Source organism: Nansenia antarctica (assembly GCF_963989245.1).
Source record: "Nansenia antarctica genome assembly, chromosome: 1".
Lineage (NCBI taxonomy): Eukaryota > Metazoa > Chordata > Actinopteri > Argentiniformes > Microstomatidae > Nansenia > Nansenia antarctica.
Window position 1 is genome coordinate 37,655,956 of NC_137674.1, and position 15,000 is coordinate 37,670,955.

At 50.0% G+C, this 15,000-nt stretch overlaps 1 protein-coding gene across 1 annotated transcript in view; it reads right to left on the reverse strand.

Moving 5' to 3' along the window:
* LOC308149642 (glutamate receptor ionotropic, NMDA 3B-like) overlaps positions 1–15,000 on the reverse strand; it is a gene marked incomplete at both ends in the record, with an annotated part of 60,114 nt that overhangs the window by 28,471 nt on the left and 16,643 nt on the right. The window lies entirely within an intron of this gene.

The window sequence follows — 15,000 nt, forward strand, 5'->3', positions numbered from 1 at the left end:
CAGGCATAAGCAAACACCAAGCCATGCCAACTACTCGGGTGCCTGGGAAAGGAGTGGTTGTGGGATCTTCATAGCAATTGAGAAATGACACAATAAGATGATTTGACAGGCAGCATCTGCTGTTTGACGGTGTTACGGAATGCTTCCAACAGCCTTGGGCAACGATACATAACAATGCACTCTTGAACGAAGCCCAGTGATGGATGTTTCCATCCATCCCACTTAGGTGCCTCTACTTCTAAAAAGCACTTTGTCATCTAGTTATCATACACAATAAAGGCAAGGACGAGGCCATGTTGCATATGTATACACTGCGTGAATACATAGAGCCTGATTGAAAATGATGGAAGACTTGCTTTGCTTTGGCAAACTTTATACACTGATGTGTGGCCGCACAAAGAGACACACACACAAACACACACACACACACACACACACACAACACACAGACCACCCACCCAGAAGCAGAAGAGAAAACAGCGGAGGCTAACTGAAGCCTTCCGAGACACGGCTGAATTAATAACGGGTATAAAGACAGTGTATGTCATGCCAATGGGGGGTCGTGGTGCACGTGGAGGAGATATGGTGTGAGCGTTTCATCACAGCAGGGGGTTAGGAGGTATATATATATATATATATATATATATAAGTAAAACAGTAGGGGGTGGAACCCTAGGATAAAGGTGTGTGACTGGAATAACATAAATGCTACTGTTAGTTATATGGTGCACAGCGTGCCATCAACCATGAACTCTGGGTCAATACACTCCACTATGCTCCAGATCCTACCTGAGCTGTTATTGATATACAGGATATTCCCAAAATGAATGGTTTGATGTGTGTGTGTGTGTGTGTGTGTGTGCGTGTGTGTAGGTGTCCGTCTGTGTGTGTGTGTGTGTGTGTGTGTGTGTGTGTGTGTGCGTGTGCGTGTACGCGTATGTCTGTCTGGTGTGTGTGTGTGTGTGTGTGTGTGTGTGTGTGGAGTGTGTGTGTGAGGGCTAGGGAAGGCTACTTATACTGTATATTGCAGATAAGCACATATGTGAGAAGAGGGTAACATCTAAGGTATCAGCTATGGTGCTGATGTATAAAATCCATACCCCCATACCATTCATGTGGAGATGAGGGGCCTTGACGGAGCATCTCCTCTGTGTCAACACAAATAAACTGCTTGATACTTTGGCGCAGTGGATCCTGCGTTCTTTGAATAGCTCCCATCACCTGAATACCTCATTCTTAGACCCTAAGGGATGTGTATGCACAGTGCAGTGTAAGCAAGCACACACACACACACACACACACACACACACACACACACACACACACGCAAACAAACAGAGACATACACAAACAATCAAACACACACACTCACATACACACACACGCCTGCACGCACGCACACACACACACACACACACATACACACACACACACACACACACACACACACACACACACACACACACACACACACACACACATTGATTGGCCCAGGACAACCGCAGCAGCAGCAGCAGCAGCAGGAGCAGCAGAGATGCTAGCCATGCTCATTCCTTATTTAGGTACTGTACAGTAGACAGGCTTCAGAACTGGAAAGCGAGGCAAAAGAACGCTGAGGTAAAATAAGAGAAGCATACAATAGATACTGTACGTGTTATGTAGACTAGCTGCAGGAACTAGAAACAGTTCAAAGTGGGCAAAACCGAGTGCGGTTAACGTGACACGCGACCCACTGGAGTTTCTCTTCTGTATTACCATAGGCTAGGAACCCCCCACACACACAACCCTCTGGATGCTCCACGTCCCACATTGTGTGGGACAGTCCTGCATTTTTGGCCCTTTGTCATGTGAGTGAGTTAAAAAATAAAAATATGAATTTATATACTGTGGTGGGTTAACATAATTCACCCCCGGAACTAATAGTTGGGAGTATTGTTCCGTACGGAGGGTTAAGTGGGTGGTACTCAGTTTTAGTTCCTGTTTTAAGTGTGTGGTAGCAACTTGTTCATGTCTGTTAATAAACGTCTAGCTGTGACATTTGATACGCCGCCTCCGACTCCCGTCTCTCGGCACTACATTGGTGACCCCGACGTCAGTCCCGTTGAAGTATCCGAGACTGAACCGAACATGGCAAATAACGCCGTTACTCTCAAATTGCCGGAGTTTTGGGAGACGTCCGCGGCAGCATGGTTCGCTCAGACGGAGGCGCAGTTCGCCCTCCGTGGGATTGCAGACGACGCCGCACGCTACTACCATGTCGTCTCGGCTCTGGGGAGCTCCACTGCAGCCAGAACGGTGGGCTTCATTACAGCTCCCCCTGCCCTGAATAAATATACAGCGTTTAAGACTCTCCTCCTCAGGACCTTCGAACTATCACGGTCAGAACGAGCCCGACGTCTGTTCGCAATTCAGGGGCTGGGAGACAGCAAGCCTTCCCAGCACATGGACATGATGCTGAACCTACTAGGTACGGAAGAACCAAATTTTCTTTTTATTGAACTGTTTCTTCGGCACATGCCTGCACATGTACAGACGGCGCTCGCTAATACGTCTATTACGGAACCCCGTGAGTTAGCAGAGGAGGCTGACCGCTTCTTCCTAGCTACCCAGCGTTTTACCCCTGAAGTGCTAGCCCCGACACACAATTACACTCCCCCTGGCAGAGACAGGCTAGCTAACAAGGGCCCACCTACCACCGATAGCCGTGCTAGCCCAGGCATGTGCTATTTCCACTCACGCTTTGGCGCGAAGGCGACGAGGTGCCGCTCCCCTTGCAACTACGGCTCGGCGGGAAACGGCAAAGCCTGCGTTCGGTAGTGGCTATGAGCGTGGGCACAGCAAACCAGCTACTATTCATCAGAGACACTCTCTCCGGGTGCAAATTCCTCTGTGACACCGGTGCTCAGAGGAGCGTCCTGCCTGCGACAGTGGATGACACCGCCAGGGGAGGTCATGGCCCACATTTAAAGTCCGCTAACGACACCCCCATCCGCACCTATGGCACGAAAGCTGTAGACCTATGTTTCGGGGGTCAGCGGTTTACATGGGAATTCGTCACGGCCGACATCTCTTTCCCCCTCCTCGGTGCAGATTTCCTATGTGCTCACGGACTGCTCGTGGACGTCAAGAACAACCGCCTGGTGGACGCACTGACATTCTCCTCACTTGCATGTGTCCGCGGTGAGGCGACATACGGTGGGCTCTCCAGCTCACTCTCAGAGGGTGACAACTATCAGCGCCTGCTCAGCGAGTTCCCCAGCTTGACACAGCCCACATTTTCCGCCACCACTACCAAGCATGGGGTGGAGCACCACATAGAGACCAAGGGCGCCCCCATCTACGCTAGGGCCCGGCGGCTCAACCCCGACAGGCTAGCAGTCGCTAAGTCTGAGTTCGCCAACATGGAGCGCCTTGGTATCATCCGCCGCTCAGACAGCCCATGGGCCTCACCGCTACACATCGTGCCGAAACCAGACGGCGGATGGCGACCGTGTGGCGACTACCGCCGCCTCAACGACGCTACGACACCCGACCGCTACCCAGTCCCCCACATTCAGGACTTCTCTGCGCATCTGGCGGGTAAGCTGGTTTTCTCAAAGGTGGACCTGGTGCGTGGCTACCACCAAGTCTCCGTGCACCCTTCAGACATTCCCAAAACGGCGGTGATCACGCCGTTCAGGCTATTCGAATTCCTACGCATGCCGTTTGGACTTAAGAATGCGGCCCAGTCCTTTCAGCGGCTAATGGATTCGACGCTCAGAGACATGCCATTCCTATTCGTCTATTTGGACGACATCCTCGTTGCCAGCTCCTCGGTGGAAGAGCACCTGGCACATCTCCGAGACCTCTTCACGAGGCTCAGCCAACATGGCCTGATCATTAACCCGGCGAAGTGTCTGTTCGGGTTACCCTCCATCCGATTCCTTGGGCATCTCATCAACAAAGATGGGGCCGCCCCCCTCCCATCGAAGGTGGAGGCCGTTTCCGCCTTCCCCCGCCCACACACAGCTCGAGCGCTCCGAGAGTTTCTCGGAATGGTGACTTTTTATCACCGGTTCATCCACCGTGCAGCCCACACCATGCACCCGCTGTACGAGGCTATGAAGGACAAATCCCCCAACCAGGCCATCGACTGGACGGCCGAGAGGGAAGCCGCCTTCATTGCCACCAAGACCGCCCTAAGCCAGGCCGCCATGTTGGCCCACCCGTCACCCAAGGCCCCTATTGCCATCACCACCGATGCGTCGGACTACGCCGTCGGCGCGGTGCACGAACAATGGGTCGCAGGCGCCTGGCAGCCGCTCGCCTTTTTCAGCCGTCAGTTGACGCCCAGAGAGTGCAAATACAGCGCGTTCGACAGGGAGCTCCTTGGCCTCTTTTTGGCAGTCCGCCACTTCCGGTTCCTGCTGGAAGGCCGTGAGTTCACGGCGTTCGTGGATCACAAACCCCTCACGTTCTCCATGTCCAAGGTGGCCGAGCCTTGGTCTGCCCGCCAGCAGCGCCAGCTCTCGTACATATCTGAGTACACCACAGACATCCAACACATCGCTGGCAAGTCCAACGTGGTCGCGGACTGTCTCTCCAGAGCGGTCGTCGGGGCCGTTCAACTGGGTCTCGACTACCTCCGCATGAGTGCGGACCAGGACTCCGATCACGGGGTCCAGACCCTCAAGAACGCGGACACAGGACTACGCTTGGAGGATGTCGCAGTCGGTGACTCAGGCGCAAAACTGCTGTGCGACTTCTCTACGGGCCAGCCGCGGCCGCTAGTCCCTGTGAACTGGCGCCGGCCCGTTTTTGAGGCTGTACACAACCTCTCCCACCCCGGCAGGAAACCATCCGTAAAATTGGTTTCTGAGAAGTTCGTTTGGCGGGGACTCAAGAAGGAGGTAAGGGGCTGGGTCGACACGTGCGTGGCCTGTCAACGCGCCAAAGTACACCGCCATACCAGAGCCCCTTTTGAGCCCTTCACTGTTCCTGAGAGGAGGTTCGACCACGTCAACGTCGACCTTGTGGGACCACTGCCCGCCTCTCACGGCTTCACCTACCTTTTCACCATGGTGGACAGGACGACCCGCTGGCCCGAAGCCGTTCCCCTCTCCTCGACGGCGTCTTCCGACGTGGCCCGTGCGTTCATCGGCACGTGGGTCGCGCGCTTTGGGACCCCGTCTGACCTGTCCTCTGACCGTGGCTCGCAGTTTACCTCGGAACTGTGGAACGCTGTAGCTGGTGGTTTGGGGGTAAAGCTGCACCGCACTACTGCCTATCACCCCCAGGCTAACGGTTTGTGCGAGCGGTTCCACCGCTCAATGAAGGCGGCCCTACGCGCGAGTTTGACGGACGGCAACTGGGTGGACAAACTTCCGTGGGTCATGCTTGGCCTCAGATGTGCCCCCAAAGAGGACTTGCAGTCCTCGTCTGCCGAACTCGTGTACGGCCAAACCCTACGAGTCCCCGGGGATTTCATCCCGGATGCCACTGTCCCCTGGTCTGCAGCCAGGCAGCGCTCCTCCCTACTGGAAGCCGCTGAGGTGTTCGCACCCGTCCCCACTTCACAGCACGGTACCCCTGCTTTCCGGGTCCCCACCGAGCTGCGCTCGTCAGACTTTGTCTTCATTCGCCACGACGCCCACCGCGGCCCCCTACGCCCCCCTTACGATGGCCCGTTCAAGGTCCTACAATACGGGGACAAGACCCTGGTGGTGGACGTTGGTGGTAGACACGAGACGGTCTCCATTGATAGGATCAAGTCCGCTCACGTGGACGTTTCCCGGCCATTGGAACTGGCTCAGCCCCCATGCCGTGGCCGCCCCCCCATGCCCCACCCCCCGCCCCCGGTCGCGGTGCCTTCAGCTGCCCCTGCCCCTGCCCCTGTCCCGGTTCCCCCTGCCCCGGCCCCGGCTGGCCCTGCCCCTGCCCCTGCCCCGGATGCCCCTGCGTCCCGCACCCGCCGGGGTCGGATCGTCGTCCCTCCCCGACACAGGGATTTTGACTATGGGTGAATTCTGGGGGGGCTTGTGTGGTGGGTTAACATAATTCACCCCCGGAACTAATAGTTGGGAGTATTGTTCCGTACGGAGGGTTAAGTGGGTGGTACTCAGTTTTAGTTCCTGTTTTAAGTGTGTGGTAGCAACTTGTTCATGTCTGTTAATAAACGTCTAGCTGTGACATTTGATACGCCGCCTCCGACTCCCGTCTCTCGGCACTACAATACCTAGAATTTCATGAAATGGGTTTCTCATTCACCTCCATTGGCTCCCGGTCAAGTCCCGCATCACATTCAAAATCCACCTCCTCACCTACAAATCCCTTCATGCCTGCGCCCCCCAGTACCTAACTGACCTCCTCCCCCAGCATACCCCTTCCCGGAACCTGCGGTCCGCAGACATGGGCCTGCTATCCACCCCCCGCACCAACCTACGGACCTTTGGCGACAGAGCCTTCAGCGTGGCTGCACCTACTCTCTGGAACTCCCTCCCCACAGTGATCCGCAACGCCCCCACCCTGGACTCCTTCAAACTTGCCCTCAAAACCCATCTGTTCTCCAAGGCATTTGGCCCCTAGTCATTGTTTTAGTTTTTGCTTTGTTTGTTTTCTGTTTTGTCTGTCCGTTTCATCCCCTTGTACAGCGTCCTTGGGTTTTTGAAAGGCCCTATATCAATTAAAGTTATTATTATTATTATTATTATTAAAAGGTCAAATTTTTCCAGGACAGGAAATGATGACTCCCCTGGGCCTGAACGTGTGCAACCCTAGAGACGCGTCTGGACCTTAATACAGTAGATAGAATATGTCACTTTTTGAACGTCAGCCATTAACCTGCCAATTGTTTTTTATTACCGCTGTACGCTGTCCCACATGTCTCGCAAAGTCAGTTCCGTGTCCCAGATTTGGGCTCATTAGATTTCGTCACGCTAACGCTGACAAAACAATGTTGATCCCCCGACCCAAAAGATGGATTTAATCCTGATGGATCCTCCCACAAGCATTGGTATAGACTTTTACAGTAATGAATAATTTGCATCTGAGCAAGAGTCGTCACAGCCTGCAGACAGATACCGACTTTATGCCACCCTCCTCCATCGTACCTCAGCTGTGTTTTCCTCCAACGAGAAACAAAGCTTTAGGCTAGATTGAACTGCACTCTAACAAACAGTGCTCCTCTCACTGCTCCATCAATATTTCACCAGCTCTGTCATCAAGTGAGCCGCCTTTAGCTCACGGATTCGCAGGGAGTATAGAGAGGGGAAGAGCGAGTAGTGTGCGTGTGTGTGTGACAGAAAGAGCATGAGAGAGAGATAGGGTGAGAAGGAGAGAGGGCTTTTCTCAGGATAATGAGAAATTTTAGAAGTGACTTTGGTTCAATTGGACTAAATGTATAATGTCATATTAAATGGACACCCAAACACACACACACACACACACACACAGACACACACACACACACACACACACACACACACACACACACACACACACACACACACTAATCTTTAATCATGCATGGCACGGAATGAGGAATGGTATTGATTTCTACCTTCACTAGCCTTCCCTGACACACACACACCCACTTACACACAGCATATCTGTCATATTAACCTTTTTCCCATTGAGAGGAGAGGGTCATCTACCCTACTGACCTGCGTAGTATAAACGATGATTGGTTAATTTGGACTTCCTATAAGGTCAGGGAAGGTCAGGAGAAGCTATGAAGGGTCATGACCCCTCCTCCCTTTCCCTGAGAGGTAGATTTAATGGGTCTATTGATTCTTAACTGTTACTCATTGGAGAGTAAGCCTTAAGTGTACTTTCTATGTCACTCTAATTGGAGGACGCATTCAATCGAAACTGACACAAAGGGTTCTGAGAATAAGATTGATATTTTTTATGTCGTGACAATTGATTTCGCGCAGTAAGTACACATGATGGAATGTGTGAAAGGAAAAGCTATCTGTTATCACACGGACTGTTCTCTCACAATGCAGTGAATGGTTGGGATTGTTCACCACCGCCTCCGTGTACACAATTAGCTCTGTGTGCTCAGAATCATTAGACAACCCTTGACAGTGTGCTTTAGTCTACCCCCTGTTGGGCAACCCACCACTTATCATAGTGTATTGTAATTATGCAAAATAGAATTGTTTAATTTCCCCCCTAATTTTATTATGCCTCCAGACGCAACATTGTTATATATCATATTTTTCATTTTTTCGTTTATCTCACTCTACCACATAGCTGTAGACTTGAGGGTGGAGTGAGGGGGAGACACAGATGCACACACACACACACACACACACACACACACAAATCTCCCCCCTATGCACTAATACAGCTGTATAGCTATCAGCCACGGTGGTAAATGACTGTGGTTATCGAAGCTAAACAGCCTGTATGCTCAGAGAGAAACTTGGCAGATCTGAACAGTGATAGCATACAGTGATAGTTGGGTTCCCACTACAACAGGCTTGGACACACACTAAATCTTAATCACCCGATGGGCCGAAGGCGTGGCGTTTTTCTAAGACTGTACCACTAAATTATGTATGCCGAATATCCCCATCATATTAATTCCATAAACGAGAGCAGCAGCGAGTTAATAACGCATATAAACCAGATTGTTGCCTGTTGGGGGCTATTCCATCAACAAGTCAAGGTCTGCAATATGCACACACACACAAGCACATCTTAGGGACGATAGTTAAAAATGCACCTTAAATAAAGTCTGATTTGATTTAAATGGTGTGCTATTGCCATCTCCTCAGACTCCCACTGCCAAGGTAGTTGGTGTCCATTAAACATAAGGACCTTTTTAGTTCCTCCAGAGGATGGGGGGGGGGGGGGGGGGGGTTATAGCGTCGTAAAACGCCCATTGTGTTCTGAGTGAACACTGATACAGCTATAAAAGCCACTGACTGTGCCACTCCTTCCTCCCTGAACCATGTTTATGTGGGTTCACCTGCTACAACGGAGGGGGGGGGGGGGGGGGGGGAGAAAATGGGATTCACTCATTTTCAGTGTCATCATGAAATTAGTCGTGTTGAGGAGTATGTGTGTTTGTGTGTGTGGATGTGTGTGGATGTCTCTCTGTGTGTGTGTTTGTGCGTGTGTGGATGTGGATGTCTCTCAGTGTGTGTGTCTGTGTGTGTGTGTGTGTGTGTGTGTGTGTGTGTGTGAATGTGTGTATCTGCGTGCATCATTGATAGAACATTGTTCTCAGGGCGGCTTCAAATTAATTTGTATGATCAAGCAGGGAAACACATCTCACTCTCTCTCCCTGGAGCATTGTACGTTCTACAGAGTGAAATATAGCTGCCCTCTGTCTGACAATATACACAACTCTGTAATGCATCCACAGACTCAAACCAGCCAGCTACATTACAACTGCTATATTTCCATCAGTGGAGGCTGGTGGTAGCATACATGCTTGGTACCATCCATGGTTGATACCATTCCTTTCTACCTCTACCAGCCTCCCCTGATCTAGGCCTATATATAGTTATATATTCAATTATTGAACTATAGATTAATAATATTAATTAACTAGAGTTGATTAATATATACTAAATTAATCATCCGAGGAATGGGAGGTTTCGACACTCACAACTTAGTCTTATCCAGAGTGACTATACTGTGTGCACAAGGCGAGGCTGGTGGAGGTGGAAATCAGAGGATGGACCCTGCTCCGACCTCTGATGTCTACCTCCACCAGCCTCCCTTGGTGTGCTCCCCCCCCCCCCTCTCTCTCTCTCTCTCTAATTTACAGTTCAATGACAAGCCGTGATAGAGCAACTCTTTCTGATATCATCAATCAATCTAATGAAATATCAAAAGGAGCAGAGCAACAAAGGAGAGAATATGTCTTTCACGCTTCTTTATTAATGATTCATCCAGCCCTTCGTCAGTGTTCGGTGCTGCTGAGTCTACTGCAGTGGGGGAAAGCTGTTATCTCTTCCACAGCACATGCTGGCTGTGTTGTCAAGAGCTCCTTTGATCACACACACGAGATTCAAGCCTTAACCAGAAAGATAATATGCTTTATGTATTTATGTACGTTCCCCCCGCCCGCCCCCCCCCCCCCCCCCCCCCCCCCCCCCCCCGATCTCAACCCTGCCTCCAGCCCATCAAGATTTATGCTCATATGCACAACGGTGTCATTATTTATGAAAAAAGGGATTCTTGTTCTTTTTTATTGGGTTACCAAAGAGAGTTTGTCTTGTCTTTCTACCCTCGCCCCCGTGATTGGAAGCATAATCATTTGGGATGTTGATTGATGGTTAAAGAGGTATGGGAAGAAGGGTAATCTGAGTTATGATTGCCACTCTAATCTCATTTACTAGCTGTGAGTCATCTATGCCTACTGTAGCCTACTAAAACCTCCAATGAGTGCAGAGTGTCTAATCAACGCCTGTCCCCAGTAATAGGCAGGACACTAATGACATCGAAGCAAATAAGCGCCTGTTCTTAATAAACGCCTTGTCGAAATTAATTATATACCAGTATGCATTATCTGTTGATTTTCAGCAGATGATCAAAGCAACACATTTAATTCTAAGCGACCGGTGCAGCATTATCCGGTATCTATCAAAGATGAATTTGAGCATGGCTGATTTATTGTAGACTAGTAATGTTGATGGTTGTGTTCTCAGTAAGCTGGCTCTGTCATATCGTGGGTTTGAGCAGCCGCTTGGCAACAGGATAACAGAATAAGCGCCAGTCTCCAATGATAGCCTGTCCCCGACAGACTCCAGGTGCTCTCCGTGGTTAAATCAAATAAATGTCCAGGCTACTTAAAGACGTTTTAGGGTAATCTGACTACACACTACCACCATCACCATCCGTCAATTGAGAAGGCAGGAGTAGTTGGTGTATGCCGGCATCTCCCTCTCTCCCTCTCTCTCTCTCTCTCTCTCTCTCTCTCTCTCTCTCTCTCTCTCTCTCTCTCTCTCTCTCTCTCTCTCTCTCTCTCTCTCTCTCTGTCTACATTAATCTCCCACACCCACCCACCCACCCTCCCTCCCTCCGTCGCTCCCCAACTTGCTCTCTCACTCAATGAACTGGCGTCCGCCTTGACTACCCAACATTAGCTGTAATCAAAACAACACGGGACTGTATATAAAGTAGCCGGTTTTAAGGCATGGTGTAAAATGGCCTCTCCAAATGGGGTGTAATTTGATCAGCAGCAGCAGCAGAGGGACTGTGATGTCAACATTATTCAGTTACCCGATGAATGATACCAAACATTCCCCAGTTCCAAATGCAGAGTGCTGTGATATCATTAGCCGTGGACCCACAGGGAATGTCACAGGAAACGAGGAAACTTTGGGAGGGAGCCGGAGGAGAACTGGGGGGCACATTTATTTACTCCACCACAGGACGCACATCGCAAGTATAATGAGGAGTCTGGAGCTTTGGGGAGTGAATGTCTTAAGTTTCCGTCTTACGTAGGGTGTGTGTGTGTGTGTGTGTGTGTGTGTGTGTGTGTGTGTGTGTGTGTGTGTGTGTGTGTGTTTGTGTGTGTGTGTTTGTGTGTGTGTGTGTGTGTGTGTGTGTGTGTGTGTGTGTGTGTGTGTGTGTGTGTGTGTGCGTGTGAGTTTGTGATGGACTTCCTAAGAAAAACCATCCCTCTCTTCTGGTGGTGAATACTGGTATCTGACTCCGCGGGCTCCTAGGAGTAATACAATAACTATGGAGAGAGATGGAAGTAATTTTCGGGATGGTGTGATGTTAGGGATGGCGTGTGTGTGTGTGTGTGTGTGTGTGTGTGTGTGTGTGTGTGTGTGTGCATGCATGCGTGTGTGTGTGGTTTTGGATGGGACTGGTGAGTAAATCGTCTGCCCAGATCCAACCAATCAGCAGAGCTCACCACCCCAAGCTCTGAAATATCCCCTGTCATCCATCTCTATGAGGGAGAGATGAGAGAGAGCGATGAGAGATAAGAGAGAGGGGACATGGAGGGATTGAGTGAGAAAGGAGGGATATTAGATTTTAATCTGAATCTAAGTTAATTCATGTGGCAAACTGCAGCGGTTCCCTTCTGAAGTGCAGCTCTCATGCTGAGTTAAAAAATCCAGTTCAAGACTGAAAGGCTATTTGAGGTAGAAATGTGTGCTGCATTGACGCACAGATAAGCAACTCTGATCTGAGTCCAATTTCAACCACAAGTTTAAAACGGGCTGATTACTACTTTGAAGTACATGCTGTGCATAATTCCGACTGTAATCATTCATCAATATCAGTGAGAGATGTGTCTGTAAAATACACTCTCTCTATTTTTCTGTTTTATTGAATAGAGATCGTGGAGAAAGACAGGAAAGTAAGAAGGAGAGGGTATGTCAGCAGGGCATGAGCCAGATTTGAACCCATGCTGAAATTGGGCATAATGTGTGTGCACTGTAGGCCACGGTGCTAGGCCACTGGACCACCCCAGACCTCAAGATGTGTCTGTAAGGTTAGAATTGCTTTCGACGGACGACGGATACGGTTCAAACACATTTCTCAAAGGATCAGTGACATCATCAAACTGAGATGCTCTGGAAGGCTAGTAATCTTAACATTCATTAGTTCATCAGACTCACACAAACTCACACAAACTTCCTCCCCCCAAACTCACACAAGCCCCCCCCCCCCAGACTAACACAAAATTCCGCCCCCTAGACTCACACAAGCTCCCCCCCCCAGAGTCACACAAACTTCCACCCCCTAGACTCACACAAGCTCCCCCCCCCCCCGACTCACACAAGCTCCCCCCCCCCCCGACTCACACAAGCTCCCCCCCCCCGACTCACACAAGCTCCTCCCCCCCCAGACTCACACAAGCCCCCCCCCCCCCAGACATAAGCTCCCCCCCCCAGACTCACACAAGCCCCCCCCCCAGACATAAGCTCCTCCCCCAGACTCACACAAGCTCCACCCCCAGACTCACACAAGCCCCCCCCCCAGACATAAGCTCCCCCCCCCCAGACTCACACAAGCTCCACCCCCAGACTCACACAGCCCCCCCCCCCCCCCAGACATAAGCTCCCCCCCCCCAGACTCACAGGTGGCAACACAATGTCTTTGTGTGCTTTCATGTCAGCCCACCACCTCCAGCTCTACCTTAATGAGACTGAGCTGCTCTTCCTCCCTGGGAAAGCCTACGCTCTCACAGACTTCTCCATCACACTAGAGAACTCCCCTTCCAGACAGCCAAGACTCTTGGGGTGATCCTTGACAATCACTTATCCTGTGTGGCGAACATCACAGAGACAACACGCTCCTGTGGATTCTTCCTCTACAAACTCAGGAGGATACATCCGTTCCTCACGAGAGAAGCAGCACAACTCTTGATCCAGACCCAACCCAGGTTGACCACCCAGGTTGTCACATATCACCCCCCTCCTTCGCACCCTACACTGGCTCCTGGTAGCAGCTCGCATCAGATTCAAGATCCTGGTGCTCACCTACCAGCCAGGTGGCAAAGGGAACATCCCTCTCTACTTGCAAGCAATGGTCAGCCCCTAAACCCCTGCCCGATCACTCTGCTCTTCCACCTCCTGGCCTTCTGGCACCGCCGCCTCTACGAGGATGCAGCAGTCGCGCTACTCAGTCACGCCTTTTCAGGCTTCATGGCTGTCCTGGCGCCCCGCTGATGGAACGAGCTTCCCACTGCTGTCAGGACTGGAGAGTCACTGCCTATCTTCCGCCGTAGATTGAAGACCCATCTCTTCAGGCTACATCTTGGCCGTCCCTCCTAAAGACCTCCTCATCCCCACTACCCCCCTGTACAGTTTCTCTACTGTAAATAAATGAATAAAAATAAAAGAAACTGGTCCTAGTGTACATTTCTTTTTCTTATGATGACTGATGGATAGATGATTCACTTACTTACACAAATAGATTTTTTGTAAGTCGCTTTGGATAAAGGTGTCTTCTAAATGCCAAAAATGTAATGTAAGCTCAGCTTCACGAGACAAAGAGGAGTGATAATAACAAAACAACCAAAAGAGAACAGAGGGAAAAACCGGAGCATTGTAATCTGTCTTGAACTTAAACGGCTGACAGTTTCAATCTTTACAAAGTCACCTCTGATTGAGATTCATAAAAATATTGCGTGCGTCAGAACTTTCTAAGTACAGACTCTATAGGTGCCAGCGGTAATTTACTAAATTGGCAAACACTGTGAATGTGTGATCCCTTTATTAACAGGACAGTTAAGGTGTCTCTGTGTGAGTGTGTGTGTCTGTGTGTGTGTGTGTGTGTGTGTGTGTCAACTAGGAGACAATGATGTGCTCTCCATAAAGTTTGACCCTGTTATCCTCTAACTACAGGACCAACTGTGTGTATGTGAGTGTGTATGTGTGTCTCATTCTGCTGACTCAGTCCACTGTTTAATATGTGTAGCTGTGTTCCACATGTTGATTGATGTTGATTGAAACATGTAAAGGGCATCAAAGAGAGTAGTCTCTCTCCCACTCACACACATCCCCACTCCATCTACAGGCTTCTTCTGTGTGTGTGTCTATCTTTGTCTATCACTCAGCGGGTCCGAGACTGAAGCATAATTTATAAAAGATCGTAGATAATCTTGTGAAGATTAATGATCTCATCTTGATTAATTCCTAATGTTTAATTAATTTGAATTTAGTTCATCATCTACGACGGTGATCTGCTGCATAGTAAGTAGTCTCCTCTCAGGTAGAACTTGTGTATGCCTGATGTGGTCTCTACTGCACCCCACCCTGTGTGTGTGTCTGTGTGTGTGTGTGTGTGTGTCTGTGTGTGTGCATGTCTGAGAGACAAAAAGAAAGCGAGAGAGAGTGAGAGAGAGAGAGTGAGAGAGAGAGAGAAAGAAAGAGAGAGAGTGAGAGAGAGAGAGATGTGTATGGCAGAGAGGTGATGTTAAGTCAAATGGTGAAATATTGTAACATCCTGTGAAACTCGTCAGCATCACAATCTGCCCCCAGCAGTCAATTTATATCTGAAATATTTGACCTGGATTGATATCAAAGGATTTATCTATAA